A 19,797-nucleotide genomic window follows, 5' to 3' on the forward strand; every position below is an offset into this window, starting at 1 on the left:
GCTCTGTTTCATTGTTGTTTTCTTCTATTGATTATTTTTTTCTCTTGGTCATGTGTCATATTTTCCTGTTTTCTCTCATATCTGAGTTTTTCTTTTATGCTGGCATTGGGGATATTAAATTATTGAAAGTCTGGATTTCTTTTTATTCCTCAAAAATTTTGTTTTTTTTCTAGCAGACATACAACTGTTTTTCTGGTAGATCTGCTTTGTTCTATCAAGACTTATGTTTAGCTCTGATAGGTCACTACCATTAAGGTATGACCTTTCTGGGTTCTCAACTGATTGTCTTGGTGATGAGTGAGGATAGTCTTCTCTAGGTGGTTGAAAGAGTAATGTCTTTGATCCCTATAAGACCTCTAGAATCTCACTTAGCTCACAGCATCTTGGTAGACTGTTTTCCGCCAAGTTGGTATCTGTTCTTTGCCAGGTTTCATGGAATCTTACTTTGAGCATGTCAGCTTAATAATCAGTAAGAGAATCAAGCTTCTAGAGTTCTTTCTTTTCATAGTTTCTTCATCTCTGGTACTCTGCCCTGCAAATTCTAGCTACATTATCAGCCTAGAATGCAGCTCTTTTTTTTTTTTATCTTGTTCTGTTGTAAACCAATTTCCCTGTATGGAAAACAATCATAGGTGGAAAGCTAAGGTAATTGTGGAGTTCATCTCATACATTTCCCTTATTTCAAAGGTAGTATATTTTTACTCTTCATTGTCTACTATATGAAAAACTTATTTGATATAGTCTATTAAGTTTTATAATTATTTGTGGTTTGATGGTAAGGTTGATATTCACTACTCTGTCACTGCAGAAACCAGAAATCACCCATTTAATTTTGATTAAGATTTTCTCTTCAGTCCTCTTGTTTTTCCTCCTTATATTTTCTATGTGGTTATTGCTTGTTTATTAAATCACACATATAAATCTGTCTTCAGCCTTGATAACACTCGCTAGTTTTTGGAGTCTATATCCAGGATTTTGTTGAAAATTTCCACTTCCATAGTCTAACAGAAAATCAAATGCAATATATTGATTCCAAAATCATTATCCCTTTCTCAATTTCATAGTCCTACCTTGCTCGTTTCATTATTATCTCTTCCCTTGATCAGATGAAAATGTCTAAATATTATCTATCTCTCACAGTCTCTAAGGCCAATAAATTTTCTGGTATTGCTAATTCTTTCTTTGCAATATATTTCATATCTAAAATTATAATAGTTAGGGGCACCTAGGTAGCTCAGTTGGTTAAGTGCCTGGCTCTTGATATTGGCTCAAGTGATGCTCTCAGGGTTGTGAGCCCAAGTAGGGCTCTGTGCTGGGTGTAGAGCCTGCTTAAGATTCTCTCTCTTCCTCTCCCTCTGCTCCTCCCTCCTCCACTCACACACGCTCTCTCTCTATATATAAATAAATAAATAAATTATAGTAATTAAGACACTTTAATTATATGTGGTGAACACACTGGCATTACTAAAAGTAAGTAGGGTAAATTTCCTCAAAGTTACAAGTTGTTTCATGTAATAAAATATTTGGAATGCATCCATAATTAAGGAATGAATGGAACACTGAAGAAGCATGGTCTCAGAACTCTTTTTCTCTCCATATATTTTCTCATCTCTGGACATCTGTTTTATTTTTTTTTACTACAAATCAACATTCTTTGCTTCACTATTCATGTGGAATAAAATTGCTATCTAGAGCACCAAAGTTTATATAACAACTATTAAAAAAGCAATATCAGAAAGAAATCTATTAGCCCCAAATCTAAATTAATAAGGAATGGTATCATTAACTTAGATTAGGTGCCTTTGTAAATGAAGATCTGGAAGAAAGACTGATATTGTTCAAATTGTCTACCAAAAGTTATCTCTGGTAGTTTACAAATAGTTGTGTTGAGTAGGATATTATATCTTACTAGTCAGACAACCAATAGATGTTTATGACATTTAAACTCTTAAATGATCAAAATACTCACACATTTTTATATAGTCATAGAAACTTTCTTAGACCAATTTGTTCCATATAGAAGAGATCTCTTATTGCCATCAGTCATGTATTATACTTCTATAATTAAGTGTGATGACAAGAACAGAGTTGAAGTTATATTGCTTTTCAAATAAAGACTAGATTATTCATTACCTTTGTAACTTTGGGAAAGGTATTTATATTTTTGAGGTTCATATTTCTGTAAAGCATAGATAATATAGTACCCATCTCATAGGCTTGTTATGATGATACATAATGCAGGAAGTACTCAATACAATACCTAGTACATAGTATGGCTTAGTAAAGTTTAGCACTATTATGCCTATTTTTCCCAGTAGATTTGAAGCCCTTAGTGTTAAGGAATAAGTCTTAAGAGTTTTCCTTTTAACCTTCCTTATTGCACTTCAATAGGCTTTTTCACACGGCCATTGTTCAGTAAATATATATTTATTTTTTAAATAAATTATTGCTTTGCAAACAGAATTTTCTTGCCAAAAAGCCACTGTTATCCTCCTGACAAACAAATTCAAAAGTTATTTTTCACACTCTACCATTATGATACTTCTTCAGCATCATGCTGGAAGGAAACATCACTCTTATGTTCCTTTCTTATTTTCTATATTTCCAGTTCTATCCTGAATTTTATGACTTTTCCTTCTCTGCTTCCATTTCTTCTATTCTTATTTTCATATCTTAAATATGGGGGAGGGGGGAGAAACTCAGGTAATGATTCACAGTCCTCATTTCTCTTAGTCATTTTATTTAATCATATCATCAAAACCCCAGGTTTATATATTAACTCTATGCAGATTAATTTCAGATCTTCAGCTCTGGCTTCTCTCCTAAGCTTTAGGTTTTCAAATTCTATTACCTACTGAAATTGCTTCCCAAATACTTTCATAGCTCCATAAATTCAAAAATTGTGAGACAATTTCAGCCATCTCTAACATTTTTCTCAATCCTTATTTCCTTCAGCTTTCAGATTTCTGTAAATACCACCATTATTCTTTCAACCATATAGAACTGAATCTGGCAACTTTTAACCTTGGGGATACAACTGAACATTTGCAAAATAAAATAACGTGAACTATGTCTATAGTAGAAGGTGGGATACATCAAAATGAAAAAAGATACATGAAACAATGTTATTATTTTGAGAAAATGAATATATAGTTTTGATAATTTATTAACTAATTGAACACATGTTTACGGAAAAACTACTAAATGTTAAGCATTGAAGATACAGTAAGTCAGATATAGCCCTTGCTTCATGAAATGTAAACCTAGTATATAAGAGATAAAAGCAAACAGAAAATTACAAAACATATTATTAAGTGCTAAAAGAATACTCTAGAAATATGCAGGAGAGACATCTAACCTAGACTTGGAGACTTGAGCAAAGCTTTCCAGATAAAGATTTTGATATGCATACAAGTATGAGTTTGGTAAAGTGAGGAACAAGGTGCTCCTGGCAGAAGCAAAAATATGTTTTAAAAATATTCACTATCATCAAGATAAAAAGCCTCTGCACAGTGAAGGAAATGATCAACAAAACTAAGAGGCAGTGTGCAGAATGGGAGAAGATACTTGCAAGTGACATATTTGATAAAGGGCTAGTATCCAAAATCTATAAAGAATGTACCAAATTCAACACCCCAAAAAAATAAATAATCCATTTAAGAAATGGGCAGAAGACATGAATAGACGTTTTTTCAAAGAAGACATCCAGATGGCTAACAGACACATGGAAAGATGCTCAACCACTGTGAATTGTGATGAATCACAGACCTGTACACCTGAAACAAATAATACATTATATATTAAATAAAAAAATTAAAAAAAGATGCTCAACATCACTCATCATCAGAGAAATAACACATCAAAACCACAATTAGATACCATCTCACACCAGTCAGAATGTCTAAAATTAACAACACAGGAAACAACAGGTGTTGGCAAGGGTGTGGAGAAAGGGGAACCCTCTTGCATTGCTGGTGGGAATGCAAACTGGTGGAGCCATTCTGGAGAACAGCATGGAGATTCCTCAAAAAGTTAAAAATAGAACTACCCTATGATCCAGCAATTGCATTAGTAGGTATTTACCCAAAGGATACAAAAATACAGATTTGAAGGGGTAAATGCACCCCGATGCTTATCACAGTATTATCAACAATAGACAAATTATGGAAAGAGCCCAAATGTCTATTGACTGATGAATGGATAAAGAAGAGGTAGTATATACGATGGAGTGTTATTCAGCCATCAAAAGGAATAAAACCTTGCCATTTGCAATGACATGGATGGAGCTAGAGTGTATTATGCTAAACAGAGTAAGTCAGGCAAAGAAAGACAAATACTGTATGATTTCACTCACATATGGAATTTAAGAAACAAACAGATGAACATATGAGAAGGGGGGAAAAAGAGAGGGAAACAAACCATAAAAGACTCTTAAGGATAGAGAACAAACTAAAGATTTATGGAAGAAGGTGAGTGGGTGATGGGCTAAATAGTTAATGGGTATTAAGAAGGGCACTTGTCATGTTGAACACTGGGTATTAAATGTAAGTGATGATTCACTAAATTATACTCCTGAAACCAATATTGCACTCTATATTAACTAACTAGAATTTAAACAAAAATTTGAAAAATAAAACCATGTTGACTAAAATGTACTACAGTACTAATGTCTCAGTATTAGAGACAGTTCATTAAGGAGGGTTATCATTTGCAAAGTAGGGTGAAACATGACTAGAGAATACACAAGAACCAGGCCAACAGAAAAACTTAGAGGAGTCATGTTAATGAGTATATAGTTGATTCTAAATGTAATGGAAACTCAATGAAATATTTTGATCAGAGAAATGATCAGAATCAGATTTAAGCTGCAGAAAGAGCACTCTACACATTAATGTTATGAAAGAAATTATAGAAGGCCAGGCCTTAATCAAAGGCATAAATTAAGAAATAGTCATTACAATTCAAATAAAAATAAATGTGGCCTTTATGTAAGAGGTAACATTGAATGGGGTAAAAAATAGGCAAATTAGAAACAATTAGGAAATTGTCTTGAAAGGATATTGTGATTGGTTAGATGTGGGGAAAATTGACAATTATGTATTAAAGACAGGTAGGCTCTAGTAAAGTCTAGATCATCATTCAATGTACAAAAATTAGGATATTTTAATGGCTATAAATATAGAACATGATGTGTTTGTTTAGGGATAACATATAGCTAGAGAAGATAGGTAGGGAGTGATCCCTAAGAAGTGATATATGGAGGATTGAATGGAGAAGGAAAAAGAGGTGCTTAATGAGAAGGCATATGAGAAAGAGATATTGGAAAACCAGAGAGTATGCCAATATAAACACATATATGAAAGAGTATTTCAAGAAGTAATTAATTACAAAGTCACATATTGCAAAATGATCAAGTGAGAAGCATTTGTCCCATGAATTTTACACAGGGTATGGAAGACAAATTGTTTTTAGGAAATAGTATAACAGTGGCCTCCAGAGTAAATAAAAGACATCAAAGAGAGGAGAGTGAATTTTATTATCATTGTATAATATTAAGCTTTGATGCCAGAAAGAGAATCAGAGTAGTAATTGGAGGGAGATCTTTGGTTGTGGATTTTGTTGTGTCTTTGTTCTTTGTTTTAAGTGGAAAGGGGCTTGATCGTGGCTAAATTCTTTTTTTCTTTAATTTTATTTTATTATGTTATGTTAATCCCCATACATTGCATCATTAGTTTTTGATGTAGTGTTCCATGATTCATTGTTTGTGTATAACAGCCAGTGCTCCATTCAGTACGTGCCCTCTTTAATACCCATCACCAGGCTAACCCATCCTCCTACCCCACTCCCCTCTAGAACCCTCAGTTTGTTTCTCAGAGTCCATAGTCTCTCGTGGTCTGTCTCCCCCTCCAGTTCCCTCCCTTCATTTTTCCCTTCCTACTATCTTCTTCTAGATCATGGCTAAATTCTTATGGAGAAAAGCTAGTGAGGAGAGATGGAATGATCAGAGAAGAAGGAACTAATAGATAGAAGATGCCTTTAAGGGCGCCTGGGTGGTTCAGTTGGTTAAGTGACTGCCTTCAGCTCAGGTCATGATCCTGGAGTCCCGGGAATGAGTACCACATTGGGCTCCCCGCTCAGCGGGGAATCTGCTTCTCCCTCTGACCCTCTTCCCTCTCATGCTCTCTCTCGTTCTCTCTTTCTCAAATAAATAAATAAAATCTTTAAAAAAAAAGATGCCATTAAGAAGGGCGGAGGTTTCTGGTTGGTAAGTGGGAAAATTAGTTTTAAAAGATCAACATTTTGCTTATTCAAACAAGAAAAATGAAAAAAAATTAAATGAAGATAGCAAAAATGTTGTATAGTAGCAGGAAAGTGATGGCTTTTAAAGGTCAGTGTATCTTTTATTGGGCATTCTTGTAGTCCATTCCAAAATCCCATTAAAATAGTTACTTTAGTAGTACATGAAGAATTGATATTAATTTAGATCAGGTACATCCCGATTTTGTGTCATTTATTTGATATTTATTTATAAATTACTAGACATAATATTTTAAGTTCTTTGATTTTAGATTGATGGTTTGTACTATTTCAGAGTTTCAGAGACAATTTTTAGGTTCCATCTATATTTTGGAGATAATTACATGTTTCTAGATGTGGCCGATGAGTGTCCAAGGACACAAGGTGCAGACTTAGAGTATTTGCTTTTTATAATAACTCTAGAGCCATTATTAGATGCATTAAATTTATCCATGAGCTCATTTTCATTTCACTCTGTAAAAAGCATAATTATCGACACACTGTATACCTGTTTCCATATATTGGCAATTGTTCTAAAAAATTTGAAAGAGATACAATCTGGTAAAAATGTGGGTGACCACCTAGCATTTAGGAAGACAAATATGCATGTTTCTAAAAACTCTTTTGGACTATGCATCTTTCCACAATACAATTATTTGACGAAAAGGAGGTGTCATTTTAAGCTCTTTTTCATAATTCCTATAGCAATGGTCTATAAGAAATTTCAAAGGTGATCTTCAACATGGCAAACTATCTTGTCACGCTAGAAAACTTGTTTGTAGTTGTGAAATGCCAAGAGTGGTTTAGAATACTATTTCATGCTCAGCAATTTTAAAGAAAAGAATATTAAATTTGTCCCACTCAAGAAATTGGCCTTTAGCCAAAAGCCAAGCTAAGGTTAAAATAAAGAAAATATATTTTTTCAAAACATTTGTATGATATATTGCAAAGCAGACATTATTACATTGTGACGTATTAATTAATTAGACAAGATAAGAGGATGATGCTTTACCTAGAGCTACAGAGAAAGAGAGAAAGATTGAGAGAAAGAGAGAGAGAGAAAGAGAGGCTTCGTTGGCATAATGTAGTGTCAACTACTCCCTTGAATACTTGACTATCTCTCAAATTATTCCTGGACATTGTTTACACATGTTGATCATCTGTAGCAAGACAAAATAATGATGCTGAAATTATTTTCTAAATGGTAAAGGAAGCCACAACTAATGCAAGATAATATGGTGCTACAGAAAGCAATTTCTCTACCATCTTATTTAAAACATTTCCTAGAAGCATGGTTACAAACAATCCATGAAAATAACTCATAATGATGTTTTAGTGGAAGCACATGCTTATTAAAACCACTAATCCAGTTTTTCTCCAAGCCTTGGGGTATTTTGCATATTTGTCTGGCTATTATATTTAATTATGGAACTGTATTTTCCAATTTAATTACTTTGAATTATAATTTAGAAACATCAAAAGTCCAATCTAAACATGAAAAATGCACGTATACTTCTAAAATTTTGGTTTTGTATTTGAATTAAAGACAATAACATAACACATTAAATTATATTTATAAGTTTCAAGCTCTTATAAGATTATCTTGTTAATTTTCATAGTGTACAAAATCATAAAGATTACTTAGGGCAGGATGCCCTTTAGTTAGCCTAAACAATGTATTGAGATGACCACAGAACTATCATATATTCAGAGTACCTGTTAAAGGAATATTTTACATCTAAAATGATATAAATTTTTAGTATAATGAAGCCTTAAGGAAAGGATATTTTAAAAAAATAAAAATTGCTCTGTGTCACTAACTTTACTATTAAGTTAGAAATTCTGACAAATATGCACATACAGAGGTTAATATTGTCTATCTCTGAGCTCATATACTCTAAAGTACTTGCAAATTTTAAACTTGCTTTCAAAAACTTGAGTTTACTCTAAATTATGTGCAAATCATAAATACATTAATGTATACACAATATTCTAATTAATGGATAAAAACAATCTTATTGATTACTTCAATGATCCCTGCACACAATACATGCAATTCTTCGAAGTGAGTTCTGCATTTGCAGAGGATAATGCAGGATTGATATTGAGTCTCTTTTAATTACTTGAAACAGTAAATCTAAATATAATATTTATACTTAAATATGAATTAATTAAGGTTAAAAAACAGGATATAGGTGAGAATTCATTAAATATACTGGTTAGCTGGGCTGTAAGAAATCTAGAAAAAATGAAAATGATACAAATTGATCACATTAAAAGTAACCAAATGCTAACTTTGCCTTAAACTTCTATATTTACTATTTTTATAAACTATAATATCGGGAATTTTTATTGCCATATTTATATCACTGACACAGAAAAAAATTTCTCCCAAAGTATTCAAAGATGAAAGAATATTTAAATATGATTTAGCATCAGAAGATTTAATCAGTTCCCTTAGCGAAATCTTGATTCTGATTGTTGCATGCAATTGAAAAAGAATGTTGTGTTTGTTGTTGAAAGATAAATGTAGTATGTCCAGTGAAGCCATGCTTAATTTATCATGTACTCAGGGGTTTCCTTTTAAAGACTTTCAGGCTGACATGCTGCTTAAGGTGCTCTAGCTTGACTGCTTTAATTTTGTAATAAAAAAAATCCTTTTGTATTGATTGACTTTTATGGTAGAAAGGACAAGAGAGCTAGCACATTTTTGGAACTGTTTTGTATATATGTGTGTACATGCATACAGAGAAACATTCTTTTTGTTGTAATATATCAGAGACCAATTCATCAACCAGCCTGCTTATTTTTCTTAACATTTTTTATTCATGGCTTTTAAATATACAAACCAAAACATTAGGGTGGGATTTATGCACAAACAATTTCAAGATGTAGGAGAATGAATTGTGAACTGAAACAGAGAATAAGAAAAATAAGGCACTATAATTTAATGCACTGAACCTTTGGTATCAAATTGGCAAATCAACACGCTAAAGGTAAAATAGATCAGATAATTGAGCCTTATTATGAAGGACAAAATAGTTTTCTACCACAGGTACTAAGTTATTTTTTATAGAAGTTAGCAAATAAGTTTCCCATGAAACTCCAAATTGTATATAGTCACAAAGCAGCCCTTTGGATAAGTTCTCCTAAAACATGATGACTTATTTTTTTTTTTTATTTCCTCATGGTTAGAATAAATAAGTCTTTTAATGTACATATACACAAAGAGAGATGCTGCACATACACAGACTACTACCAATTTAACAATTATTTATGCCAAGAATAAGTAATGAAAAAAAGAAAATCTATACTTTGCTGAAAAAAAGATTTAGAGAGTTGCTTTTTCCTTTAAGTCTTTTTTATTATTTTTTTAATGCACTTTAGTCCTCTAGGTCCAGTGTGTAAGGTTGTATTCTTTATGTCTGTGAGTCATGCACAAGTGAAAAGCCACCACCTCTACCTACCTATTCAATCACAGACTCTACTCAGGAGCTTACTCTTGAAACTATATTCTCTTACTTTTGAATCATCAGTTCCTTCTTCAAGGGAGTACTTTCTATCAATGTTCAAACACCCTTATCTTTAGCAAAGCAGAACTATGCTATCTAAATCCATTGTGTATATTACTATCTCCACTTCCTTACCTCCCGTTTTTCTTATTTTTTCTGTTTTTATATATTCTTATGATTAACAAAAGTTCACATGAACTATAGAAATATAATATAATGGAAACAACTTCCTTCACATTCCACAGAAGTGTCATGTACATATTTTGTATAGTTGCTTCATATCTTTTACTTTTAAGTAACAAACTACAAATAATATTGACATATCAAACTGCTTCTGTTTTCCTTTCCAGACCCCACTGCTCACCTGCCTCTCAAAACCAACTACCATCTTGAATCATTCATGTTCTTATAATTTTCATACACACACATACACCTATACAGCTTATAAAACAAACATATACATACATGTGTGTGTCCACACATGCATGTGCATTCATGCACCTACACACACACGTACATTTTAAAGAGGCGGAAACATAAAATTAGTTACAGAATGTCTAAAAATCTTCCTGAAAGTCACAGAACTAGTAATTGATGGCATCAAGATCCAAATATGGTCTCACTCTGGAATTCATGTACTTAATCAGTACTTGATCTTCAATGAATACTTGATACTGAGTCTCATGCATCTCTCTAATAGAAATTGCTAGATGTATGTTATATACCATCAACTTTATTGGAAAATGCCAAGTATCTTTACTAAGAGATCACACTAATGAATATTTTCACCAATAATTATATTCACATTTCTTTTTTTCATACCACATTGCCAGTACTTAAATATATTTTTATATTTTAACCAAAGAGATGTGTCTGCCATGATATTTAAGTTTTATTTTAATTGAATTTTTTTGCTAATTGAAAATTGACACCTTGTAACATTTTCAATTTTCTCTTTTCTGAATTTCATATGCATTACCTTTGGTTATTGTTCACATTTTTTCTAATTTATAGAGATTTATTTTTATATATTCTGAATTTTATTGCCCTATTATGATGAAGAAAATCTCTCCATCCACTCTTTACTTTTTCTTTAAACATAATTCATTATTTGTGTGTTTTATGATTTAACATATTACTATTTTTATGAGTTCTGAATCTTTTTATTGTATAAAAGAATACTGATATGTACTTCAAATTATTTTTCAGTTTTCAATGTCACTACTGGCCCCCAATTCATTAGCAATTTATTTTACTGTAACTTGCAAGAAAAGGATCAATTTCTCTTCTCCACTTTAGTTATCAATAACCTACTAGAGCTAGGTCCTAGAATAGGTTATATAGATTTATGTCACAGAATAAAGTCCACAATCTAAAGTATATGTAATGCTTAAAAAATAAAGAGGAAGAGAGAACATTAATTATGTTGTTTGGTATAGATCAAGGAATTTTTCATCCTTTATTTTTTTTTAAAGTCATATTACTATGTACTGATTTTGATTTTTTTAAAATTTTTTCTGTATCTATAAAAATGTTTCTTCTCCTTAAATACCTTAATGTAGGCAGATAAATTAATAGAGTTTTCAAAGCCAAGCTATCTTTGCTACCGAGAATAAGTTCTTCTTGTTTATGATGATTTGAAATTTTTGATATGTACAATTTATTTATTAACACACTTCAAGAATTTTCTTTCTACATTTTTAAGGGAAATTAACATATCTTCCTTTTCTTATAAAATTCTATGTAATTTTACTCTTAATATGTTAGTAGCCTTATGAACTGACTTGAATAGGTTTTGCTCTTTTTTTTTTTAATTTTCTAAAATAGTTTGTAAGAATTAGGAATTATTTACACCTTGAATTTTGGAAAACTCACCTGTATTTAGGTAATGACTTTTAGGGGAATTTTTTTCTTTACTATGGTATAATGTCTTTCATATTCTTGAAACTAATCAGTTTTCTATATTTTATTTAAGTGAATTTTGATAGTTGGCATTTTTCTAGAAATTTCACAATTTATCTTCTAAGTTTTCAAGTAAGTTCACATTTTTTTCTATTTTTAATTCAGCAAATATATTGTTTAACACCCTTTTATATGCTTAGAGATATTTCACTTTTTATGAATTCATGTTCTTTTAAAGTTTTATATTGTTCTTAATGTGTATTCTCTCTCTCTCTCAAACTTACCATAACTTTATTTTGTAAATTTTTACAAGAATAAACATTTGATGTTCTTCACTTTAAACACACACTGGGGTGCCTGGATGGCTCAGTAGTTAAGTGTCTGCCTGGCTCAGGTCATGATTCCAGGGTCCTGGGATCAAGCCCTGCATCGGGCTCCCTGCTCAGCGGAAGGCTGCTTCTCCCTCTCCCACTCCCCCTGCTTGTGTTCCCTCTCTCGCTGTGTCTCTCTGTCAAATGAATAAAATCTTAAAAATAAATAAACAAACAAACAAACACATACTTCCTGACTCCAAAAAATTTTCACTGCTTTTTGGGGAAAGCATTACAGAGCTAAAGTAAGTAGGTAGGTAGGTAGGTAAATGAGTGAGAGAAATGGAAAGGGAGGGAGGGAGGGAGAGAGAGAGAGAAAAGAAGAAAGAAAGAAAGAAAGAAAGAAAGAAAGAAAGAAAGAAAGAAAGAAAGAAAGAAAGAAAGAAAGAAAGAAGAAAGAAAGAAAGAAAGAAAGAAAGAAAGAAAGAAAGAAAGAAAGAAGTGAGAGAGAGAGAGAGAAAGAAAGAAAGAAGAAAGAAAGAAAGAAAGAAAGAAAGAAAGAAAGAAAGAAAGAAAGAAAGAAGAAAGAAAGAAGAAAGAAAGAAAGAAAGAAAGAAAGAAAGAAAGAAAGAAAGAAAGAAAGAAAGAGAGAAAGAGAGAAAGAAAGAAAGAAAGAAAGAAAGGAAAGAGAGTGAGAGAAGGGAAGGAAGGGAAGGGAAGCAAGCAAAGCAGAGAAAAAGAAGACTGATAAACTAAATTAATCAGGAGTAGTTTAGAAAATTATTCCTGGAGATGATTAAATCTAGGGTAAGTTAACAACATAGAAAAAATGCTCAATGCCATAAAACTTTAATGACAAAGAAGAAACAACTGCATTGATGCAGAAGAATGAAACTTTGAAAAATATTTGGAGAAATAGGTTGCTTAAAGGAAAGGAGAAAAGGAGTTGCTGGTAAAGGTGACAGAAGAATATTCTTTCTAAATATTTCATGATTCTAGAGTACTATGGAGTAGTGTTTTCCAATTTTGTTCTCAATAGAAAGCTTTTAACATTATAATATGTTGACAGAACATAATGTTGGCAGAACACAGATAAGTAAGCGTACTTAGATTAAAATATGGAAGGATGCTATTCTCACAAAATTGCTGCAAGGAAAATAATTAACATTTTATTAAAATATATGTATATAATTTTTCAATCTTTCATCACCTTTTGATTTCATGTTTTACTTATACAAGATGGAGAATGATTGGTTTAAGTGATTTCTGTGTCCTCTTTTAATATGATATAATTTATCATGTTATAATCATGTCTCAGATCAAACCCAACAAAAGAGAGAAACATTCAAATAGCTCTTTCATTCTAATAAAAACCTGGTATATCCGAATCATCACAGCAACTCACAAGAGCTCATAAGGAGAGTTTATGATGTAAACCTATCCAGAGATGTTGTCTTCTGTGTTAATACGTAAGGATTTAAAACCCTACTCCTAAATTCTAAATTGTGTTTTGAAGATGGTGAGTTACCTATATTTCACAAAGCACTAGGGTAAAGCCCTACCCAAGGAACCTGATACGTAATAGAGATATTTTTAAATAGTTGCAGTGAATGAAAAAGGGAACAAAATTCTACTCTGAAAGTATCACAACTACTCAGATTTGTGGAAAAGCATTTGGGTATTTTTCAAAGAATGTAAGTGAGAGATTTTGCCTGTCTCAGCTATTATAACTGACTGAATTATTAGACCTCCTCATGATTAGAATCATATCTTCATATTAGTAATATTCATCATTTTTATATTTTATGCATGTGACATAACACTTTTAATAATAGAATTTTAAAGTCATTTAAAAATATCTGATGAATATTAAGAATGTTTTACTGCAAGATAACATCTCCCTATATATTAGGTTTTTTTTTTAAGTTAACTATGAAATTATCTTTTTATAGGGTTATATAAAGTATCTGGTATGCAAACATAATGCAATAGACTATCTTCCTGCTCAAAGCTATCTATGTCAATTAAATATCCCTGAGTTCCAATCTGAGACACCTGAAATTTGGTATAGGTTGGAGCAGCCTGCTAAAACAAGCATGGAACATGTAATGCTGTAGGTAATCAAGCTGCATATCCAACACTGGGTGTGGCAATGTTAACTCGTTTTTCTTAAGGACCATTAGCAGAAAAGGCATTTGGGCTTGCACTTCTTAAAGGAAACTTTATGGGGTAAATTTTAAAATATTTAACAAATATTGACAAGTCAATGACCAATCAGAGTGGAACTAGCTGTGCCAATATTTACCAGGTAAATATCAGATCTGAGGCTACAGCTAGGAGAGCTGTTTCCCAGAGCACTCTATTGGCAAATAGATTTGTGAATGTTCCTCAGGGAAGAGAAGCTGAGAAATATTTGTTCTCAATTCACTGGTAAGGTCTAAGCTGGGGGCAGGGCATGAGCTTCAGATTGTATATTTGTTCTAAGTATTCACTAGTTTGGACTGAACTTTAAAAACAACAACAACAACAACAACAACAACAACAGCGTTTTAGCTGAGAATAATTGACAAGGCATGGGATCTGCCTGTATTGTCATTAAATGGAAGGGGTTATAAATGCTGAGTAGAACATGTATAAACTCTGAAGCGAAAAAAAAGTTTCTAGTTTGTATGCCTGTGAATCTAAATTGTTCAATAAATGACCATTTTCATGTGTGGAAAAATAGGTTAATTGCTGCATAAAATCATGCATTATATGATTCAAATATGTTTACCTAGTTGAAATTATAAAGTATGTATGTATATAATTATAAAGTATATAATGTATATTTTGTTTTTACATATGTACAACAGAATTTATATTAGTATTAGGATTGTTTATGTTGCTATACAGTAGCAAACCTCAAATATCATTGATTTAAAAGAATATATTTTTATGCTAAGCCTCGGCAATTTCAAAAAATTCACAAGGCACAGAAACAACATGACCACTTGTGATTCAAGATGTCTCCATAGCTGAATCTCAGCACTGGAACATGCAGTTTTTTTTTTGTTTTTGTTTTTTTTGTTTTTTTTTGTCTACAGTGGAGGGAGGAAGAAAACACTGGATTTCCATATGAACAATTAGATGCTTTGGACTGAAATAATATGGCATTTCTACTCACAATCCAGTGGCCTGAAAAAGTCACATGGCCCAACCTAAACACAAGAAGGGTAGGGAAGTATAATCTAACATGTGTTATATTAAAAAAAAAAAAAGATGAATGAGACTGAACACTGAAAGTCTTTATATAGCCAGTTATTAGCTGTGGCCACTGTCTTTTGGGATACATATATTATGCTTTAATAGATAATTACCCAGTTATACCTTTAAAATATTGTATAGGTTATACTTCTACCAGAGGCATAAGAGTTGCTACTGAATCACAATCTCACAAATCCTAATATTTAAGCTGTTGGCAAGTCAAATAGATGTGAAATAGTCATATATTTGCAATGCATCTTTGTTTCCTCTCTATAAATTGTCTATCCATATCTTCAAAAAGTTTTTTGGTTAGATTCTTTAGAGTGTTATTTATATGGAGAATGCGCTACATATTCTAACAGCTAATGCTTTATCTGTTAGGTTGTAAATGACTTCTATCAGTTGGTGTCTTATTTGTAATTTTCTTTAAAATCTCATCACTATATAAAAATTTTTAATATTATGTGTCATATTTATTAAAATGTTCCTTCTTAAAATGTAAGAGGTCTCTGTTACTGATCTTGGCAGTATAGTCCAGTTCTCCACCAATCCCAAGACTTTTCTCAGTCTTTTTTGTCTTAACCAGAAACTTCATCAACAATTCCCACTCCTTCATATAAGGGGCATTTAAAATATTTTTGAACTAGTTTTTATGTTTCTACAACAAATAATTCAAGAAAGCACTCTATTTAAGAGACTGATAAATATATACCTATGAAGAAATCAGATGCTGAAACAATTGAATACCTCATAACTTCTCTCACATAATCTTCCAAAATGAAGATGTAAAAAGAAAGAGAATGGGAGAAAAAAATAATTAAAATAAACTGAAGTGAGGTCAGTAGAGAGTCGTTGGGAAAAGTTGAGATATTCCTAAAACACTACTCACTTTCAAGAATAATTTATGTTTGAAACTTATGAAATTCAAACAATTAAGAAAATAGTTGGAAATTTATAATCATTCTGAGAAAGTACTTTAGGGAAATTTAAAGCTACATTGTTCTCTCTGAACACAGTGATCAAAATTTTCAAAATGGAGTTTAAAAAAATGTGTACAACTTTATAAGAATTCTGAGAAGAGCGAAGAAAATGTTTGAATCCCATTATACTCCTAATTGGAATTGAATATTTCCTTTGATATGCTTTCCTAAAATAGATATAATTATATAATCCTATTTTATCTTTTAATGAAAAATATGATAATATTTGAGTGCACACATACAAACATTCTTTCATATATTATTTCATTTCAAAGGCCCTATTAAAATCAAATGATATTACCCTAAATCTATTAAATGTTAATTGTTGTAGTTTGAATTACTGCAGTGTTTATTCTCAAAGATCAAATGCTTTTAGGGCAATATTTATGAATTCTAGAGTTCTAAATGGGTATTTTGCCACTGCTATCTTTTTTTTTTTGGTAAAGATTTTATTTATTTTTGACAGAGAGATAGAGCAAGAGAGGGAACACAAGCAAGGGGAGTGGGAGAGGGAGAAGCAGTTTTCTTGTGGGGTAGGGAGCCTGATGAGGGGACCCTGGGACCCTGAGGGATCCCAGGACCCTGGGATCATGACCTGAACTGAGGGCAGACGCTTAATGACTGAGCCACCCGGGTGCCCCAAGACTGCTGAATTAAGCAGAGTCTGTGGTAACATGAATTTGGAGCATTTTGTGCTCACTTACAAAATGAAAAGGAATTCTTTTTTAATCCATAAAATAGAAACTTTAATTGTACCATAAAAGCTAGAATTTATCATTGCATTTAATTGACTCATCTGATAATTATTATCTATGATTCATTATTTTTATTTTTCGAAGCACTTTCAGACAAGATGTCAGAGACATGTATAAAAGTACTATATAATTGAAGTCTCTATTGTTTCCATTAAAAGTAAAACTTTAGTTTCAATGCTCAGGACATGTTTAAGCTTTGCTGGAGTTTAATAAACTATGCATAAACCCAGAATAAAGGAAAATGGAACTTTTAGGAGGCTGTCTGTTTATTGCATATTCTTTCCAATTTCTTGTTCTCTTTCTTTATTCATTGTCTTATTCACTTCTCTGACTTACATCTACTGCAATGGAAAACAAACATAGAATCACAGAGAAATGATGAAAATAAAATACCAATTTGGCAATGAATGTAATCAAAATGGACACTAAACTTGATTAATTTAATCACTGAATATATCTAATGACAAAAACAAGTCTATAGTTACAATAGTTAAACTTTATTATTGAAGGAGTCTATGACACTTACATCAATCAAATATACTTCTATATTTTTTATCAGCCTAGTAGTGCTCTGAACTCTATTTTTTTAATTTTATTATGTTATGTTAATCACCATACATTACATCATTACACCATACATTACAACATACAGTGTTCCATGATTCATTGTTTGTGTATAATACCCAGGGCTACATTCAATATGTGCCCTCTTTAATACACATCACCAGGCTAACCCATCCCCCACCCACCTCCCTTCTAGAGCCCTCAGTTTGTTTCTCAGAGTCCATAGTCTCTTATGGTTCATCTCCCCCTCTGATTTCCTCCCCTTCATTTTTCCCTTCCTACGATCTTTTTTTTTTTTTAACATATAATGTATTATTTGTTTCAGAGGTGCAGGTCTGTGTTTCAACAGTCTTACACAATTCACAGGCTCACCATAGCACATACCCTCCCCAATGTCTATCATTCAGCCTCCCCATCTCTCCCACACCCCACCACTCCAGCAACCCTCAGTTTGTTTCCTGAGATTAAGAATTCCTCATATATGTGGAAAATCCAAAAGACTCCACCCCAAAACTGCTAGAACTCATACAGGAATTCAGTAAAGTGGCAGGATAGAAAATCAATCCACAGAAATCAGTGGCATTCTGATACACCAACAACAAGACAGAAGAAAGAGAAATTAAGGAGTCAATCCCATTTACAATTGCACCCAAAACCATAAGATACCTAGGAATAAATCTAACCAAAAAGGCAAAGAATCTGTACTCTGTAAACTATAAAATATTCATGAAAGAAATTGAAGAAGACACAAAGAAATGGAAAAACGTTCCACTCTCATGGATTGGAAGAGCAAATATTGTGAAGATGTCAATGCTGCCTAGAGCAATCTACACATTTAATGCAATCCCTATCAAAATACCGTCCACTTTTTTCAAAGAAATGAAACAAATAATCCTAAAATTTGTATGGAACCAGAAAAGACCCCGAATAGCCAGAGGAATGTTGAAAAAGAAAAGCAAAGCTGGTAGCATCACAATTCCGGACTTCAAGCTCTATTATAAAGCTGTAATCAACAAGACAGTATGGTACTGGCACAAAAACAGACATATAGATCAATGGAACAGAATAGAGAGCCCAGAAATGAACCCTCAACTTTATGGTCAACTAATCTTTGACAAAGCAGGAAAAATGTCCAATGGAAAAAAAGACAGTCTCTTCAACAAATATACTTCTATATTAATTATTAGGAAGCACAATATTCATATAGTATAGCATTTCTAAGTTCTTCACCCTGCTGACATATTAAAAGTAAATTGAAAATGCAAGGTAATATTGTACTTTCTCACTAGAATTTAGATTTCAGAAATTTTATAGTTTAAAAAAATGGAAAATTACTGATTTGAAACCAATTTCAATGTGAACAATGGATAGAAATATCTAAGTTGCTTTATTCAACACTTTAGAAATAGTCTAATTAATATAATGACAAAAGGGGATAATTTGGAAATGACACTTCATTGCATTAAGCACCACAATTCAAAGACATTAATGAATCATATCTATATAAAGGACAATAAACATCTGAAAACTATAGAAAACTAATGAAAGACATTGAAGAAGACACAAAGAAATGGAAAAGCATCCCATCTCATGGATTGGAAGAACAAACATTGTTAAAATGTCTGTACTATCCAAAGCAATCTATACATTTAATGCAATACCTATCAACATACCACCAGCATTTTTCACAGAGCTAGAACAAATAATCCCAAAACTTATATGGAAACACAAAAGACCCAAAATAGCCAAGCAACCTTGAAAAAGAAAAACAAAGCTGGAGGCATCATGATTCTGGAATTCAAGCTATATTACAAAGCTGTAATCATCAAGACAGTATGGTACTGGCACGAAAACAGACACATAGATCAATGGAACAGAATAGAAAACCCAGAAATGGACCCACACCTGTATGGTCAACTAATCTTCAACAAAGCAGGAAAAAATATCCAATGGAAAAAAGACAGTCTCTTCAACAAATGGTGTTGAGAAAACTGGACAGCCACATGCAGAAGAATGAAACCAGACCACTTTCTTACACCATACACAAAAGTAAATTCAAAATGGATGAAAGACCTAAATGTGAGACAGGAATCCATCAAAATCCTAGAGGAGAACATTGGCAGCACCGTCTGACCTCGGCCACCGCAACTTCTTACTAGGCATTTCCCCAGAGCATGGGAAACAAAATAAAATATGAACTATTTGGACTTCATCAAGATAAAAAGCTTCTGCA

This window comes from Eumetopias jubatus, unplaced genomic scaffold (genome assembly GCF_037043125.1).
Source record: "Eumetopias jubatus isolate StellerSeaLion01/CBP00866 unplaced genomic scaffold, mEumJub1_p1.0 scaffold_1, whole genome shotgun sequence".
NCBI classification, from domain to species: domain Eukaryota; kingdom Metazoa; phylum Chordata; class Mammalia; order Carnivora; family Otariidae; genus Eumetopias; species Eumetopias jubatus.